The sequence below is a fragment of the Acipenser ruthenus genome, chromosome 44 (assembly GCF_902713425.1).
Source record: "Acipenser ruthenus chromosome 44, fAciRut3.2 maternal haplotype, whole genome shotgun sequence".
NCBI lineage: Eukaryota > Metazoa > Chordata > Actinopteri > Acipenseriformes > Acipenseridae > Acipenser > Acipenser ruthenus.
Window position 1 is genome coordinate 4,652,948 of NC_081232.1, and position 15,254 is coordinate 4,668,201.

The 15,254-nt window shown below is 42.7% G+C and overlaps 15 non-coding genes and 25 pseudogenes across 15 annotated transcripts; all 40 read right to left on the minus strand.

Moving 5' to 3' along the window:
• LOC131715284 (5S ribosomal RNA) lies at positions 1-109 on the minus strand (annotated as a pseudogene).
• A 114-nt stretch (positions 110-223) lies between these two features.
• Positions 224-342, minus strand: LOC131711068 (5S ribosomal RNA). Its single transcript, XR_009312950.1, has one exon. It is a non-coding gene; the product is annotated as a 5S ribosomal RNA (ribosomal RNA).
• A 100-nt stretch (positions 343-442) lies between these two features.
• LOC131720652 (5S ribosomal RNA) lies at positions 443-561 on the minus strand. Its single transcript, XR_009319549.1, has one exon. It is a non-coding gene; the product is annotated as a 5S ribosomal RNA (ribosomal RNA).
• Positions 562-675: 114 nt separating this feature from the next.
• Positions 676-784, minus strand: LOC131715019 (5S ribosomal RNA; annotated as a pseudogene).
• A 100-nt stretch (positions 785-884) lies between these two features.
• On the minus strand, positions 885-993 carry LOC131715721 (5S ribosomal RNA; annotated as a pseudogene).
• Positions 994-1,093: 100 nt separating this feature from the next.
• On the minus strand, positions 1,094-1,212 carry LOC131713121 (5S ribosomal RNA). The gene has a single exon (XR_009315009.1). It is a non-coding gene; the product is annotated as a 5S ribosomal RNA (ribosomal RNA).
• A 100-nt stretch (positions 1,213-1,312) lies between these two features.
• On the minus strand, positions 1,313-1,421 carry LOC131715285 (5S ribosomal RNA; annotated as a pseudogene).
• Positions 1,422-1,535: 114 nt separating this feature from the next.
• LOC131715020 (5S ribosomal RNA) lies at positions 1,536-1,644 on the minus strand (annotated as a pseudogene).
• A 114-nt stretch (positions 1,645-1,758) lies between these two features.
• On the minus strand, positions 1,759-1,877 carry LOC131718075 (5S ribosomal RNA). The gene has a single exon (XR_009316970.1). It is a non-coding gene; the product is annotated as a 5S ribosomal RNA (ribosomal RNA).
• Positions 1,878-1,991: 114 nt separating this feature from the next.
• On the minus strand, positions 1,992-2,100 carry LOC131715021 (5S ribosomal RNA; annotated as a pseudogene).
• A 114-nt stretch (positions 2,101-2,214) lies between these two features.
• Positions 2,215-2,323, minus strand: LOC131715022 (5S ribosomal RNA; annotated as a pseudogene).
• A 114-nt stretch (positions 2,324-2,437) lies between these two features.
• Positions 2,438-2,556, minus strand: LOC131718076 (5S ribosomal RNA). Its single transcript, XR_009316971.1, has one exon. It is a non-coding gene; the product is annotated as a 5S ribosomal RNA (ribosomal RNA).
• A 100-nt stretch (positions 2,557-2,656) lies between these two features.
• Positions 2,657-2,775, minus strand: LOC131718077 (5S ribosomal RNA). Its single transcript, XR_009316972.1, has one exon. It is a non-coding gene; the product is annotated as a 5S ribosomal RNA (ribosomal RNA).
• Positions 2,776-2,889: 114 nt separating this feature from the next.
• Positions 2,890-2,998, minus strand: LOC131715471 (5S ribosomal RNA; annotated as a pseudogene).
• A 114-nt stretch (positions 2,999-3,112) lies between these two features.
• LOC131718078 (5S ribosomal RNA) lies at positions 3,113-3,231 on the minus strand. Its single transcript, XR_009316973.1, has one exon. It is a non-coding gene; the product is annotated as a 5S ribosomal RNA (ribosomal RNA).
• A 100-nt stretch (positions 3,232-3,331) lies between these two features.
• On the minus strand, positions 3,332-3,440 carry LOC131715716 (5S ribosomal RNA; annotated as a pseudogene).
• A 100-nt stretch (positions 3,441-3,540) lies between these two features.
• LOC131715024 (5S ribosomal RNA) lies at positions 3,541-3,649 on the minus strand (annotated as a pseudogene).
• Positions 3,650-3,749: 100 nt separating this feature from the next.
• LOC131713148 (5S ribosomal RNA) lies at positions 3,750-3,868 on the minus strand. The gene has a single exon (XR_009315033.1). It is a non-coding gene; the product is annotated as a 5S ribosomal RNA (ribosomal RNA).
• Positions 3,869-3,982: 114 nt separating this feature from the next.
• LOC131715025 (5S ribosomal RNA) lies at positions 3,983-4,091 on the minus strand (annotated as a pseudogene).
• A 114-nt stretch (positions 4,092-4,205) lies between these two features.
• On the minus strand, positions 4,206-4,314 carry LOC131715605 (5S ribosomal RNA; annotated as a pseudogene).
• Positions 4,315-4,428: 114 nt separating this feature from the next.
• Positions 4,429-4,537, minus strand: LOC131715562 (5S ribosomal RNA; annotated as a pseudogene).
• Positions 4,538-4,651: 114 nt separating this feature from the next.
• LOC131715026 (5S ribosomal RNA) lies at positions 4,652-4,760 on the minus strand (annotated as a pseudogene).
• Positions 4,761-4,861: 101 nt separating this feature from the next.
• LOC131715027 (5S ribosomal RNA) lies at positions 4,862-4,970 on the minus strand (annotated as a pseudogene).
• Positions 4,971-5,084: 114 nt separating this feature from the next.
• LOC131715564 (5S ribosomal RNA) lies at positions 5,085-5,193 on the minus strand (annotated as a pseudogene).
• Positions 5,194-5,293: 100 nt separating this feature from the next.
• LOC131711336 (5S ribosomal RNA) lies at positions 5,294-5,412 on the minus strand. Its single transcript, XR_009313220.1, has one exon. It is a non-coding gene; the product is annotated as a 5S ribosomal RNA (ribosomal RNA).
• Positions 5,413-5,526: 114 nt separating this feature from the next.
• LOC131715028 (5S ribosomal RNA) lies at positions 5,527-5,635 on the minus strand (annotated as a pseudogene).
• Positions 5,636-5,749: 114 nt separating this feature from the next.
• Positions 5,750-5,858, minus strand: LOC131715606 (5S ribosomal RNA; annotated as a pseudogene).
• A 114-nt stretch (positions 5,859-5,972) lies between these two features.
• Positions 5,973-6,081, minus strand: LOC131715565 (5S ribosomal RNA; annotated as a pseudogene).
• A 114-nt stretch (positions 6,082-6,195) lies between these two features.
• On the minus strand, positions 6,196-6,304 carry LOC131715029 (5S ribosomal RNA; annotated as a pseudogene).
• Positions 6,305-6,405: 101 nt separating this feature from the next.
• On the minus strand, positions 6,406-6,514 carry LOC131715030 (5S ribosomal RNA; annotated as a pseudogene).
• Positions 6,515-6,628: 114 nt separating this feature from the next.
• On the minus strand, positions 6,629-6,737 carry LOC131715031 (5S ribosomal RNA; annotated as a pseudogene).
• A 100-nt stretch (positions 6,738-6,837) lies between these two features.
• On the minus strand, positions 6,838-6,956 carry LOC131711337 (5S ribosomal RNA). The gene has a single exon (XR_009313221.1). It is a non-coding gene; the product is annotated as a 5S ribosomal RNA (ribosomal RNA).
• A 114-nt stretch (positions 6,957-7,070) lies between these two features.
• LOC131718079 (5S ribosomal RNA) lies at positions 7,071-7,189 on the minus strand. Its single transcript, XR_009316974.1, has one exon. It is a non-coding gene; the product is annotated as a 5S ribosomal RNA (ribosomal RNA).
• Positions 7,190-7,289: 100 nt separating this feature from the next.
• Positions 7,290-7,408, minus strand: LOC117407972 (5S ribosomal RNA). Its single transcript, XR_004545217.2, has one exon. It is a non-coding gene; the product is annotated as a 5S ribosomal RNA (ribosomal RNA).
• Positions 7,409-7,508: 100 nt separating this feature from the next.
• Positions 7,509-7,627, minus strand: LOC131714249 (5S ribosomal RNA; annotated as a pseudogene).
• A 114-nt stretch (positions 7,628-7,741) lies between these two features.
• LOC131710632 (5S ribosomal RNA) lies at positions 7,742-7,860 on the minus strand. Its single transcript, XR_009312514.1, has one exon. It is a non-coding gene; the product is annotated as a 5S ribosomal RNA (ribosomal RNA).
• Positions 7,861-7,960: 100 nt separating this feature from the next.
• On the minus strand, positions 7,961-8,079 carry LOC131712901 (5S ribosomal RNA). Its single transcript, XR_009314788.1, has one exon. It is a non-coding gene; the product is annotated as a 5S ribosomal RNA (ribosomal RNA).
• Positions 8,080-8,179: 100 nt separating this feature from the next.
• LOC131714349 (5S ribosomal RNA) lies at positions 8,180-8,297 on the minus strand (annotated as a pseudogene).
• Positions 8,298-8,397: 100 nt separating this feature from the next.
• LOC131710500 (5S ribosomal RNA) lies at positions 8,398-8,516 on the minus strand. Its single transcript, XR_009312372.1, has one exon. It is a non-coding gene; the product is annotated as a 5S ribosomal RNA (ribosomal RNA).
• A 6,133-nt stretch (positions 8,517-14,649) lies between these two features.
• On the minus strand, positions 14,650-14,768 carry LOC131715520 (5S ribosomal RNA; annotated as a pseudogene).
• Between the last annotated feature and the right edge of the window lie 486 nt (positions 14,769-15,254).

Genomic DNA, 15,254 nt, shown 5'->3' on the forward strand with positions numbered 1-15,254 from the left:
TGCCTGCAGCACTTGATATTCCCAGGTGGTCTCCCATCCAAGTACTAACCAAGCCCAACATTGCTTAGCTTCTGAGATCAGGCTTATTCAAGGTGGTGTGGCTGCAGGCGATTGCATTTCGGCTTTCATGACTTTTATGTTTAGTGAGCTGGGGGTGATTCCTCCAAAATTTCCTTTTGTCCTCCACACATTTCAATTGTAAAATGTAATTACAAAAATGTAATGCCTGCAGCACTTGATATTCCCAGGTGGTCTCCCATCCAAGTACTAACCAAGCCCAACATTGCTTAGTTTCTGAGATCAGACGAGATCAAGCTTATTCAAGGTGGTGTGGCCGCAGGCGATTGCATTTCTGCTTTCATGACTTTTATGTTTAGTGAGCTGGGGGTGATTCCTCCAAAATTTCCTTTTGTCCACCACACATTTCAATTGTAAAATGTAATGCCTGCAGCACTTGATATTCCCAGGTGGTCTCCCAGCCAAGTACTAATCAAGCCCAACATTGCTTAGCTTCTGAGATCAGACGAGATCAGGCTTATTCAAGGTGGTGTGGCCGCAGGCGATTGCATTTCTGCTTTCATGACTTTTATGTTTAGTGAGCTGGGGGTGATTCCTCCAAAATTTCCTTTTGTCCTCCACACATTTCAATTGTAAAATGTAATTACAAAAATGTAATGCCTGCAGCACTTGATATTCCCAGGTGGTCTCCCATCCAAGTACTAACCAAGCCCAACATTGCTTAGCTTCTGAGATCAGGCTTATTCAAGGTGGTGTGGCCGCAGGCGATTGCATTTCTGCTTTCATGACTTTTATGTTTAGTGAGCTGGGGGTGATTCCTCCAAAATTTCCTTTTGTCCTCCACACATTTCAATTGTAAAATGTAATGCCGGCAGCACTTGATATTCCCAGGTGGTCTCCCATCCAAGTACTAACCAAGCCCAACATTGCTTAGCTTCTGAGATCAGGCTTATTCAAGGTGGTGTGGCCGCAGGCGATTGCATTTCTGCTTTCATGACTTTTATGTTTAGGGAGCTGGGGGTGATTCCTCCAAAACTTCCTTTTGTCCTCCACACATTTCAATTGTAAAATGTAATGCCTGCAGCACTTGATATTCCCAGGTGGTCTCCCATCCAAGTACTAACCAAGACCAACATTGCTTAGCTTCTGAGATCAGACGAGATCAGGCTTATTCAAGGTGGTGTGGCAGCAGGCGATTGCATTTCTGCTTTCATGACTTTTATGTTTAGTGAGCTGGGGGTGATTCCTCCAAAATTTCCTTTTGTCCTCCACACATTTCAATTGTAAAATGTAATGCCTGCAGCACTTGATATTCCCAGGTGGTCTCCCATCCAAGTACTAACCAAGCCCAACATTGCTTAGCTTCTGAGATCAGGCTTATTCAAGGTGGTGTGGCTGCAGGCGATTGCATTTCGGCTTTCATGACTTTTATGTTTAGTGAGCTGGGGGTGATTCCTCCAAAATTTCCTTTTGTCCTCCACACATTTCAATTGTAAAATGTAATTACAAAAATGTAATGCCTGCAGCACTTGATATTCCCAGGTGGTCTCCCATCCAAGTACTAACCAAGCCCAACATTGCTTAGCTTCTGAGATCAGGCTTATTCAAGGTGGTGTGGCCGCAGGCGATTGCATTTCTGCTTTCATGACTTTTATGTTTAGTGAGCTGGGGGTGATTCCTCCAAAATTTCCTTTTGGCCTCCACACATTTCAATTGTAAAATGTAATTACAAAAATGTAATGCCTGCAGCACTTGATATTCCCAGGTGGTCTCCCATCCAAGTACTAACCAAGCCCAACATTGCTTAGCTTCTGAGATCAGACGAGATCAGGCTTATTCAAGGTGGTGTGGCCGCAGGCGATTGCATTTCTGCTTTCATGACTTTTATGTTTAGTGAGCTGGGGGTGATTCCTCCAAAATTTCCTTTTGTCCTCCACACATTTCAATTGTAAAATGTAATTACAAAAATGTAATGCCTGCAGCACTTGATATTCCCAGGTGGTCTCCCATCCAAGTACTAACCAAGCCCAACATTGCTTAGCTTCTGAGATCAGGCTTATTCAAGGTGGTGTGGCCGCAGGCGATTGCATTTCTGCTTTCATGACTTTTATGTTTAGTGAGCTGGGGGTGATTCCTCCAAAATTTCCTTTTGTCCTCCACACATTTCAATTGTAAAATGTAATTACAAAAATGTAATGCCTGCAGCACTTGATATTCCCAGGTGGTCTCCCATCCAAGTACTAACCAAGCCCAACATTGCTTAGCTTCTGAGATCAGGCTTATTCAAGGTGGTGTGGCCGCAGGCGATTGCATTTCTGCTTTCATGACTTTTATGTTTAGTGAGCTGGGGGTGATTCCTCCAAAATTTCCTTTTGTCCTCCACACATTTCAATTGTAAAATGTAATTACAAAAATGTAATGCCTGCAGCACTTGATATTCCCAGGTGGTCTCCCATCCAAGTACTAACCAAGCCCAACATTGCTTAGCTTCTGAGATCAGACGAGATCAGGCTTATTCAAGGTGGTGTGGCCGCAGGCAATTGCATTTCTGCTTTCATGACTTTTATGTTTAGTGAGCTGGGGGTGATTCCTCCAAAATTTCCTTTTGTCCTCCACACATTTCAATTGTAAAATGTAATGCCTGCAGCACTTGATATTCCCAGGTGGTCTCCCATCCAAGTACTAACCAAGCCCAACATTGCTTAGCTTCTGAGATCAGACGAGATCAGGCTTATTCAAGGTGGTGTGGCCGCAGGCGATTGCATTTCTGCTTTCATGACTTTTATGTTTAGTGAGCTGGGGGTGATTCCTCCAAAATTTCCTTTTGGCCTCCACACATTTCAATTGTAAAATGTAATTACAAAAATGTAATGCCTGCAGCACTTGATATTCCCAGGTGGTCTCCCATCCAAGTACTAACCAAGCCCAACATTGCTTAGCTTCTGAGATCAGGCTTATTCAAGGTGGTGTAGCCGCAGGCGATTGCATTTCTGCTTTCATGACTTTTATGTTTAGTGAGCTGGGGGTGATTCCTCCAAAATTTCCTTTTGTCCTCCACACATTTCAATTGTAAAATGTAATTACAAAAATGTAATGCCTGCAGCACTTGATATTCCCAGGTGGTCTCCCATCCAAGTACTAACCAAGCCCAACATTGCTTAGCTTCTGAGATCAGACGAGATCAGGCTTATTCAAGGTGGTGTGGCCGCAGGCAATTGCATTTCTGCTTTCATGACTTTTATGTTTAGTGAGCTGGGGGTGATTCCTCCAAAATTTCCTTTTGTCCTCCACACATTTCAATTGTAAAATGTAATGCCTGCAGCACTTGATATTCCCAGGTGGTCTCCCATCCAAATACTAACCAAGCCCAACATTGCTTAGCTTCTGAGATCAGGCTTATTCAAGGTGGTGTGGCCGCAGGCAATTGCATTTCTGCTTTCATGACTTTTATGTTTAGGGAGCTGGGGGTGATTCCTCCAAAATTTCCTTTTGTCCTCCACACATTTCAATTGTAAAATGTAATGCCTGCAGCACTTGATATTCCCAGGTGGTCTCCCATCCAAGTACTAACCAAGCCCAACATTGCTTAGCTTCTGAGATCAGGCTTATTCAAGGTGGTGTGGCCGCAGGCGATTGCATTTCTGCTTTCATGACTTTTATGTTTAGGGAGCTGGGGGTGATTCCTCCAAAATTTCCTTTTGTCCTCCACACATTTCAATTGTAAAATGTAATGCCTGCAGCACTTGATATTCCCAGGTGGTCTCCCATCCAAGAACTAACCAAGCCCAACATTACTTAGCTTCTGAGATCAGACGAGATCAGGCTTATTCAAGGTGGTGTGGCCGCAGGCGATTGCATTTCTGCTTTCATGACTTTTATGTTTAGTGAGCTGGGGGTGATTCCTCCAAAATTTCCTTTTGTCCTCCACACATTTCAATTGTAAAATGTAATTACAAAAATGTAATGCCTGCAGCACTTGATATTCCCAGGTGGTCTCCCATCCAAGTACTAACCAAGCCCAACATTGCTTAGCTTCTGAGATCAGGCTTATTCAAGGTGGTGTGGCCGCAGGCGATTGCATTTCTGCTTTCATGACTTTTATGTTTAGGGAGCTGGGGGTGATTCCTCCAAAATTTGCTTTTGTCCTCCACACATTTCAATTGTAAAATGTAATTACAAAAATGTAATGCCTGCAGCACTTGATATTCCCAGGTGGTCTCCCATCCAAGTACTAACCAAGCCCAACATTACTTAGCTTCTGAGATCAGGCTTATTCAAGGTGGTGTGGCCGCAGGCGATTGCATTTCTGCATTCATGACTTTTATGTTTAGGGAGCTGTGGGTGATTCCTCCAAAATTTCCTTTTGTCCTCCACACATTTCAATTGTAAAATGTAATTACAAAAATGTAATGCCTGCAGCACTTGATATTCCCAGGTGGTCTCCCATCCAAGTACTAACCAAGCCCAACATTGCTTAGCTTCTGAGATCAGGCTTATTCAAGGTGGCGTGGCCGCAGGCGATTGCATTTCTGCTTTCATGACTTTTATGTTTAGGGAGCTGGGGGTGATTCCTCCAAAATTTCCTTTTGTCCTCCACACATTTCAATTGTAAAATGTAATTACAAAAATGTAATGCCTGCAGCACTTGATATTCCCAGGTGGTCTCCCATCCAAGTACTAACCAAGCCCAACATTGCTTAGCTTCTGAGATCAGGCTTATTCAAGGTGGTGTGGCCGCAGGCGATTGCATTTCTGCTTTCATGACTTTTATGTTTAGGGAGCTGGGGGTGATTCCTCCAAAATTTCCCTTTGGCCTCCACACATTTCAATTACAAAAATGTAATGCCTGCAGCACTTGATATTCCCAGGTGGTCTCCCATCCAAGTACTAACCAAGCCCAACATTGCTTAGCTTCTGAGATCAGGCTTATTCAAGGTGGTGTGGCCGCAGGCGATTGCATTTCTGCTTTCATGACTTTTATGTTTAGTGAGCTGGGGGTGATTCCTCCAAAATTTCCTTTTGTCCTCCACACATTTCAATTGTAAAATGTAATTACAAAAATGTAATGCCTGCAGCACTTGATATTCCCAGGTGGTCTCCCATCCAAGTACTAACCAAGCCCAACATTGCTTAGCTTCTGAGATCAGGCTTATTCAAGGTGGCGTGGCCGCAGGCGATTGCATTTCTGCTTTCATGACTTTTATGTTTAGGGAGCTGGGGGTGATTCCTCCAAAATTTCCTTTTGTCCTCCACACATTTCAATTGTAAAATGTAATGCTTGCAGCACTTGATATTCCCAGGTGGTCTCCCATCCAAGTACTAACCAAGCCCAACATTGCTTAGCTTCTGAGATCAGACGAGATCAGGCTTATTCAAGGTGGTGTGGCCGCAGGCGATTGCATTTCTGCTTTCATGACTTTTATGTTTAGTGAGCTGGGGGTGATTCCTCCAAAATTTCCTTTTGTCCTCCACACATTTCAATTGTAAAATGTAATTACAAAAATGTAATGCCTGCAGCACTTGATATTCCCAGGTGGTCTCCCATCCAAGTACTAACCAAGCCCAACATTGCTTAGCTTCTGAGATCAGGCTTATTCAAGGTGGTGTGGCCGCAGGCGATTGCATTTCTGCTTTCATGACTTTTATGTTTAGGGAGCTGGGGGTGATTCATCCAAAATTTCCTTTTGTCCTCCACACATTTCAATTGTAAAATGTAATTACAAAAATGTAATGCCTGCAGCACTTGATATTCCCAGGTGGTCTCCCATCCAAGTACTAACCAAGCCCAACATTACTTAGCTTCTGAGATCAGGCTTATTCAAGGTGGTGTGGCCGCAGGCGATTGCATTTCTGCTTTCATGACTTTTATGTTTAGGGAGCTGGGGGTGATTCCTCCAAAATTTCCTTTTGTCCTCCACACATTTCAATTGTAAAATGTAATTACAAAAATGTAATGCCTGCAGCACTTGATATTCCCAGGTGGTCTCCCATCCAAGTACTAACCAAGCCCAACATTGCTTAGCTTCTGAGATCAGGCTTATTCAAGGTGGCGTGGCCGCAGGCGATTGCATTTCTGCTTTCATGACTTTTATGTTTAGGGAGCTGGGGGTGATTCCTCCAAAATTTCCTTTTGTCCTCCACACATTTCAATTGTAAAATGTAATTACAAAAATGTAATGCCTGCAGCACTTGATATTCCCAGGTGGTCTCCCATCCAAGTACTAACCAAGCCCAACATTGCTTAGCTTCTGAGATCAGGCTTATTCAAGGTGGTGTGGCCGCAGGCGATTGCATTTCTGCTTTCATGACTTTTATGTTTAGGGAGCTGGGGGTGATTCCTCCAAAATTTCCCTTTGGCCTCCACACATTTCAATTACAAAAATGTAATGCCTGCAGCACTTGATATTCCCAGGTGGTCTCCCATCCAAGTACTAACCAAGCCCAACATTGCTTAGCTTCTGAGATCAGGCTTATTCAAGGTGGTGTGGCCGCAGGCGATTGCATTTCTGCTTTCATGACTTTTATGTTTAGTGAGCTGGGGGTGATTCCTCCAAAATTTCCTTTTGTCCTCCACACATTTCAATTGTAAAATGTAATTACAAAAATGTAATGCCTGCAGCACTTGATATTCCCAGGTGGTCTCCCATCCAAGTACTAACCAAGCCCAACATTGCTTAGCTTCTGAGATCAGGCTTATTCAAGGTGGTGTGGCCGCAGGCGATTGCATTTCTGCTTTCATGACTTTTATGTTTAGGGAGCTGGGGGTGATTCCTCCAAAATTTCCTTTTGTCCTCCACACATTTCAATTGTAAAATGTAATGCTTGCAGCACTTGATATTCCCAGGTGGTCTCCCATCCAAGTACTAACCAAGCCCAACATTGCTTAGCTTCTGAGATCAGACGAGATCAGGCTTATTCAAGGTGGTGTGGCCGCAGGCGATTGCATTTCTGCTTTCATGACTTTTATGTTTAGTGAGCTGGGGGTGATTCCTCCAAAATTTCCTTTTGGCCTCCACACATTTCAATTGTAAAATGTAATTACAAAAATGTAATGCCTGCAGCACTTGATATTCCCAGGTGGTCTCCCATCCAAGTACTAACCAAGCCCAACATTGCTTAGCTTCTGAGATCAGACGAGATCAGGCTTATTCAAGGTGGTGTGGCCGCAGGCGATTGCATTTCTGCTTTCATGACTTTTATGTTTAGTGAGCTGGGGGTGATTCCTCAAAAATTTCCTTTTGGCCTCCACACATTTCAATTGTAAAATGTAATGCCTGCAGCACTTGATATTCCCAGGTGGTCTCCCATCCAAGTACTAACCAAGCCCATCATTGCTTAGCTTCTGAGATCAGACGAGATCAGGCTTATTCAAGGTGGTGTGGCCGCAGGCGATTGCATTTCTGCTTTCATGACTTTTATGTTTAGTGAGCTGGGGGTGATTCCTCCAAAATTTCCTTTTGTCCTCCACACATTTCAATTGTAAAATGTAATGCCTGCAGCACTTGATATTCCCAGGTGGTCTCCCATCCAAGTACTAACCAAGCCCAATATTGCTTAGCTTCTGAGATCAGACAAGAGCAGGCTTATTCAAGGTGGTGTGGCCGCAGGCGATTGCATTTCTGCTTTCATGACTTTTATGTTTAGTGAGCTGGGGGTGATTCCTCCAAAATTTCCTTTTGTCCTCCACACATTTCAATTGTAAAATGTAATTACAAAAATGTAATGCCTGCAGCACTTGATATTCCCAGGTGGTCTCCCATCCAAGTACTAACCAAGCCCAACATTGCTTAGCTTCTGAGATCAGACGAGATCAGGCTTATTCAAGGTGGTGTGGCCGCTGGCGATTGCATTTCTGCTTTCATGACTTTTATGTTTAGTGAGCTGGGGGTGATTCCTCCAAAATTTCCTTTTGTCCTCCACACATTTCAATTGTAAAATGTAATGCCTGCAGCACTTGATATTCCCAGGTGGCCTCCCATCCAAGTACTAACCAAGCCCAACATTGCTTAGCTTCTGAGATCAGACGAGATCAGGCTTATTTAAGGTGGTGTGGCCGCAGGCGATTGCATTTCTGCTTTCATGACTTTTATGTTTAGTGAGCTGGGGGTGATTCCTCCAAAATTTCCTTTTGTCCTCCACACATTTCAAATGTAAAATGTAATGCCTGCAGCACTTGATATTCCCAGGTGGCCTCCCATCCAAGTACTAACCAAGCCCAACATTGCTTAGCTTCTGAGATCAGACGAGATCAGGCTTATTCAAGGTGGTGTGGCGCAGGTGATTGCATTTCTGCTTTCATGCCTTTTATGTTTATTGAGCTGGTGGTGATTCCTCCAAAATTTCCTTTTGTCCTCCACACATTTCAAATGTAAAATGTAATGCCTGCAGCACTTGATATTCCCAGGTGGTCTCCCATCCAAGTACTAACCAAGCCCAACATTGCTTAGCTTCTGAGATCAGACGAGATCAAGCTTATTCAAGGTGGTGTGGCCGCAGGCGATTGCATTTTTCTCTAAGATTCATATGATAAACAGAAAATCAGTATTTCAAATATACCATTCAAAAATCATCACTGAGAAGACACATGTTCACAAACAAAAAACAAGCCCACCCCCCTCCATCCTAAGAAAAACATTATTATACAATATCAAATCATCAAATCGCTTCATACAACCCACACTTTTACAGTAAAAGAATATATCTGAAACATTCTTTTTCAGATTAGTGACATAAAGTTTAACAATGTTGAGATTCCTGCCATGATATTGCATCAGATTCCTTCTTTGCCAGATAGTATACCTGGCATAACTGAGAAACAAATTGACAACAAAAACATTGACATTCTCAACCTGAGTATGTAAACCAAAAAGAAAGAAATCATCCCAAGACAAGAGATTTAACACACCCAGGTCTGCAGACTTAAATAGCCCTTCAATTATCATTCCTAAAAACTCTTTAAAACCCCCCAGCCCAGTACAGTTCAGAAACAAATGTTGAAGCCCTTCTTCCCTTGTTCCGCACACTGAACACAATGCAGACTCTGTGAGGTGCAGTCTATACAATAGTTTTTTAGTAAATAGACAGTTATGCCTCAGTTTGTAGTCCAAAGCTTCATATTGAGGAGGCAGAAATGGCAAACGAACATTGCACCAAATTGTAGAAGGCACAATCTCAGGAAATATGGCACCCCAAAAGTTCTCTGACGTGGGCTTCTTAAAAACCATGCTCAAGAAAAACTTGAAAAATATGTTAGTTGTCCCCTCCAAAATACTAAAAGTCTCCCTCCCCTTCTGAAAAAACATCCTTGGAAATATTACCCCTTCCCCTTCTCGCTCTGCTTGCCCTTTATCAATCACTGACACCCAGCTTGGAGGTATTGTGCTCTTAATCTTAGCAAAAACCTTCTGAATAGTTTCTACTGATACGTCCTCATCGGCCTCCTGAACCATATCCACTACTGCCTGTAGAGGCAAGAAACCTTCCCTTACTTCATACATAACATCTTTGATCTTGACAATGCCAGCATCCAGAAAACACTTGTCATAAACTGCCTCACCTTCTACTGTAAGTAAGGGATTTAAAAACAATGGTTGTTCTATTATTATTATTATTATTTATTTCTTAGCAGACGCCCTTATCCAGGGCGACTTACAATCGTAAGCAAAAACATTTCAAGCGTTACAATACAAGTAATACAATAAGAGCAAGAAATACAATAACTTTTGTTCAAGCAAAGTACAAGTTTGACAAACCACAATTCAATAATACAGCAGGTAATAGTGATAGTTACATCAGGATATGATTAAATAGTGATAGTTACATCAGGATGTGATTAAATACAAAGTACTACAGGTTAAAAACTTGGCAGATTACAGTATTCTGAAGTACAGGATTAAATGCAGTAAAATAGGGGGCTGATAAGAGCAAAATAAAGCACATTTACATGAAGGGTGATAGTGTCCCAGGATACAAACAGAGGAGTTCTACAGGTGCTCTTTGAAGAGGTGGGTCTTAAGGAGGCGCCGGAATGTGGTCAGGGACTGGGCAGTCCTGACATCTGTAGGAAGGTCATTCCACCACTGCGTAGCAAGGGTGGAGAAGGAGCGGGCTTTGGAGGCAGGGGAGCGTAGCGGTGGTAGAGCTAGTCTTCTAGTGCAGGCGGAGCGGAGAGGTCGAGTGGGGGGGTAGGGAGAGTGTAGCATTTGCCCCTTGTTTTCCGGAACAAAAGAAACAAATCTCAAAAAAACTGACCAAGCTAATAAAACTTCTTTATAAAAATAGGGAATGCCAACAATCATGCTTGGCTTCAATCTCATAAATAACAGTTCCTTCCCCATTCCCAACCCCCCACACAAACCCAAAAAATGAGTCATAAAATATTTCCACAGACTCACATTACTGGGATCCAAATACTTCCTTACCAGTTTCACACGAAAACTATTCTTTTTCAGCACTGGATCAGCAAGCATCAACCCCCCTTTCTTAACCTCCCCTATAATGGTATTATAGCTGATTTTGGGGGGCTTCCCATCCCACAAATATCGCACTATGAGGGTCTTTATCTCCCTCTCCACCCAACCTGGGAGCTCCATTACACATAAAGTGTACCACAGCATTGACAAAAACAGACTGTTCAAAACCAACACTTTCCCTTTCAGAGTCAGGCCCCGGGAACTCCACAGATTCAACCTCGCTCTCATTTTAGCAATCTTTTCAGTCCAAGTGTAGTCTACAACTGTCTTCTCATCCACCCCCACATACACCCCTAAAACCTTCACCTTATCAGTGACCAATTTAAAGGGCAAACTGGACAGTGCAGCAGCATCACCACAACCCACAGACAAAAGTTCAGACTTAGCCATATTAACTTTGGCACCTGAGGCAGCACAATAAGAATCAACCACTTTCATAATAAGAGGTATGCTGCTTAAACTGGATACTGTAAATGTCGTGTCATCAGCATATTGATAAATCAAAGAGGGAGCTGTGCTCCCTGGCACAGGGACTGCTTCTATGCCCCTTGTACATTTAATAGCCAGGCTCAAGGGCTCTGAAATAATAGAATATAATAGTGCAGACAGAGGGCAACCCTGTCGCACTGACCTTTCTACAGAAAAATACCCAGTAAGAAACCCATTACACTTGACACAGCTAAAAATGTCTGTATAAAACGTCCGGACCCAAGAGACAAATCCATCCCCAAACCCAAACCCTTTAAGAACAGCCAATAAATAGTCATGCTCCACTCGATCAAATGCCTTCTCTTGATCTAGTTTCAAGATGTATCCATCTGCTTTCTGCCCCACAAGAAATCCCACCACATCCCTGAGGGAACAGACCGTGTCTGCTATATCCCTACCTGCTACACAATACGTCTGAGAGTGTGAAATGATTGTAGGCATTACCCCCTTCAACCTATTGGCAAAAACTCGTGTCAAGATCTTATAGTCACAATTAAGCAAGCTTAAAGGCCTATAATTCTTAAGAAGAGCAGGGTCACCCTGCTTTTTGTAAATTAAAGTAATAATACTCCTCCTCATTGTGGGACTCAACAACCCATCCTCCTGAATCTCCTTGTACACCTTCACTAAAATTGGCCCCAGCATCTCTTTAAAAGCCCTATAAAATTCAATTGGGAACCCATCCGAACCTGGGCTTTTATTAGTCTTCATGCCTGCTAAAGCCTCCTCAATCTCTGACACAGTGACCTCACTATCACACTTCACCCTATCACTATCACTAACTGTTTTATCTATATAGGATAGCAATGTCTCTCTCTCTGTCCTGACTGTGCCCTGTGATTGAAAGAGACTTTTATAAAAAGTGCATACTTCATCCAATATTTTCACTGTATCACTGATCCTTTCGCCCGTCGATGTTAACAGTTCCCCAATATAAGAGGATCGCTGCGTAAAGGACTCCAAACCAAAGACAAAATTATGAACTTCGTTCTCCTTCGACCACATACCTAGCCCTACTCCTGACAATGGCCCCCATACACTTCTGTTCAAAATCCCTCAACAGCTCCTGGATTTCTAATATTCTGTTGCTGTTCCCCTCCCCACTCTCTGCTGCCTTATTGAACTCATGTGCCAGAGCCTCTCGAAGTTCCCTCTCTCTACTAAAATTCACTCTCTGCCTCTCAATGCCATATGAAATGCAAAATAATTTCAAATCATACTTCAGATTATCCCACCAAACTCTCTTATCCGTATTAAAAAGGGGACACTGCATTCCAACTCTAATGAGCTCTTTTATACTTTCACAAAACGAGAGCTCTTTCAGATATTGCACATTAAAACACCACACCCCCAGTCCCTTATTCAATTTCTCAGTGTGAATTTGAAAGTGAAATGCAGCATGATCACTAAATGAGTTGTACTTATAAAAAACCCTTCCTATATTGGCAATAAAATCAACATGGCACAACCCCAAATCTATGCGACTCTGCTTCAAAACCCCTTCAACCATCTGTCGTCGGGAAAAATCTCTCTTAGCACCATGTCTGCACCTCCAGAAATCAACATAATGAAACTCATCCATAAGGTGGACCAGTGATTTCCTAGAAGTGTCAGCCTTATATACCATCCCCTGTGCAAGATCTATTCTGCTTAACATAACATTAAAATCCCCTACCACAATTCTATTATCAGAAGTAAGATGCCCCCGCAACCCTTTAAGAAAACGCTCCCTATCTTTTACTTCATTGGGAGCATAAATATTGACCAAATCTATGATTGTATTCACCAATTTGATCTGAACTGTTAAACTCCTCCCTTCAATGTCCTTTCCCAAAAACATAACCCGATCACAAAAACCCCTCCTCACTAAAGTTGCCACCCCCCTCCTACAAGTAACAGCATTACTACAATAAACATCCCCATCCCATTCACTCCTAATAACATTAACAATATTATCATCCCAAAATGTTTCTTGGAAACAAATTACATCAGCAGCTGGTACAGTCAAAATAATATTTTTGAACTTAACAATGTCCCGCAACCCATTAACATTTAAAGACACTATTGAGATCATAACTGCAAAAAGAAAAAAGTAAATGAACAGAGTCACAGCCATTACGCTTCCTCTTCAGATAAGACATGGAATCTTCCCTCCCGCACATATTCCTCCATTCCCTTTTTAAATAATTCCCCCCTCACACCAGATACATTTTTACTTTTACTCACCACCCTTGTTGAAATGTTCCCAATGTTTGGCTTAATTTTGGCCCGGTCCCGTCTTCTGCTTATCTTGGCCAGTCTAACATTCCGATCACGTGTACACGACTCCACCTCCTCCCTATCCTCTTGTAAGCTTCCTCCACCACCTTCATCCACTGCTTCCTCCCCAAGTACTGCTACAGCAGACACACTCTCCACTGCCTCCGCAGCCGTGCCCAGCTCTCCCTCCACATGATGCACGTCCTCTGCGTCAGGCACCGTCTCCAATCGCTCATCCCTCAACGCCATCTCCATTAGCTCAGCTGCAGCCTCCCCTTCCTCTGGCTGCTCTTTCAACTCCCCCTCTTCACCCTGCTGTGAAAGCACAACTGCCACCTCTCCCTCCATGCCCCCGTTCCCAGCAGCACCATCCTCCGCATCCAGACAAATGCAGCTCAACAGAGCATGGTGGCAGTCATCGCAGCGTACTGCTCTACAGGACAGAGCGTAATGCCCCTGTTGTCCGCACTCAAAGCACGTGAATGAAGGGCATGATGACACCACATGTCCTGGCAGAAGGCACATGTGACAAACCCGCTCCTGTCTGTCATGCAACACCCGAAAATATTTAGGACCTTCCACTGTATCAAACTTTGTGCTATATGGCAAAGACATAACAGTTCTAGGGAACTTGACACGAACAAATCGCGTTCCATCAGCCACTGAAGTATTAGGATAAACACTGCGTTTAATATCCGAACCAATATTTACTCCCCAACTCTCCAGTTTGGAAATAATGTCACCATCAGCAATATATGCTGGCAAATGTAAAAAGGAAACAACCACATCTTGTGCATATAACCACCGACAGGAACAATGATCTCCTTTAATATCCAAACCATCTTGCAAGAGAGCAGCCTGCTCTTTAGTTTCCATGGTAAGTTCAAATTCTTGATTACCACGCGGTCTGCAGGCTAAACAAACACCCACACCACAAAGGATATGAACAGCCTCTACTATTTCCATTGCAGTAACTTTTTCTAAACTGGAAACATCAATAATAACTGTTGCTTCTTTGCTGTATAATTTTCTTCCAAAAGCATGCCTCTGTACACGAGCCTGCATTTTTACTGATTCCATAGCTTCAAAGGCTTCCCCTGAACAGCACGAAGCTGCAGGGGAGCCAACTCAGTCAAAATTAATAGCCAAACAAACAATAAAACAACAAAAAAACAATATAAATAGTAAAGAAAAAAAAAAAAACTCACTCTCTCTCTAACAAGCAGTGTAGCTTCCTCTAATCACCTGACGAAGCCCACAATGCACCAGGCTTATTCAAGGTGGTGTGGCCGCAGGCGATTCTATTTCTGCTTTCATGACTTTTATGTTTAGTGAGCTGGGGGTGATTTCTCCAAAATTTCCTTTTGTCCTCCACACATTTCAATTGTAAAATGTAATTACAAAAATGTAATGCCTGCAGCGCTTGATATTCCCGGGAGGTCTCCCATCCAAGTATTAACCAAGCCCAACATTGCTTAGCTTCTGAGATCAGACAAGATCTGGCTTATTCAAGGTGGTGTGGCCGCAGGTGATTGCAGTTCTGCTTTCATGACTTTTATGTTTAGTGAGCTGGGGGTGATTCCTCCGAAATTTCCTTTTGTCCTCCACACATTTCAATTGTAAAATGTAATTACAAAAATGTAATGGCTGCAGCACTTGATATTCCCAGGTGGTCTCCCATCCAAGTACTAACCAAACCCAACATTGCTTATGTAACCCACCTTTGGCTACTTATAATTCCAGATTCGTATGAACGGTTAGTATAACGAGAAATTAACAAAAGAATGTTCAGTGTGTTTTTTTTAACAGCTAGCATACATTTATTAAGACAGAAAGGTGTACCATATAATCATAAATTCAGTACCTCTTTTCTAAAATAATACAGTTAGTTTGAAATAAGAAGTTCTAATTAAAACCAATGTCCTTGTTGGTGTGTATGTAGTGTGAGTCGATATTCCTACCACTCTGTAGAACTTCGAGAAGAATGAAAACAGTCCTTTGAAATCCAAAAGAAAT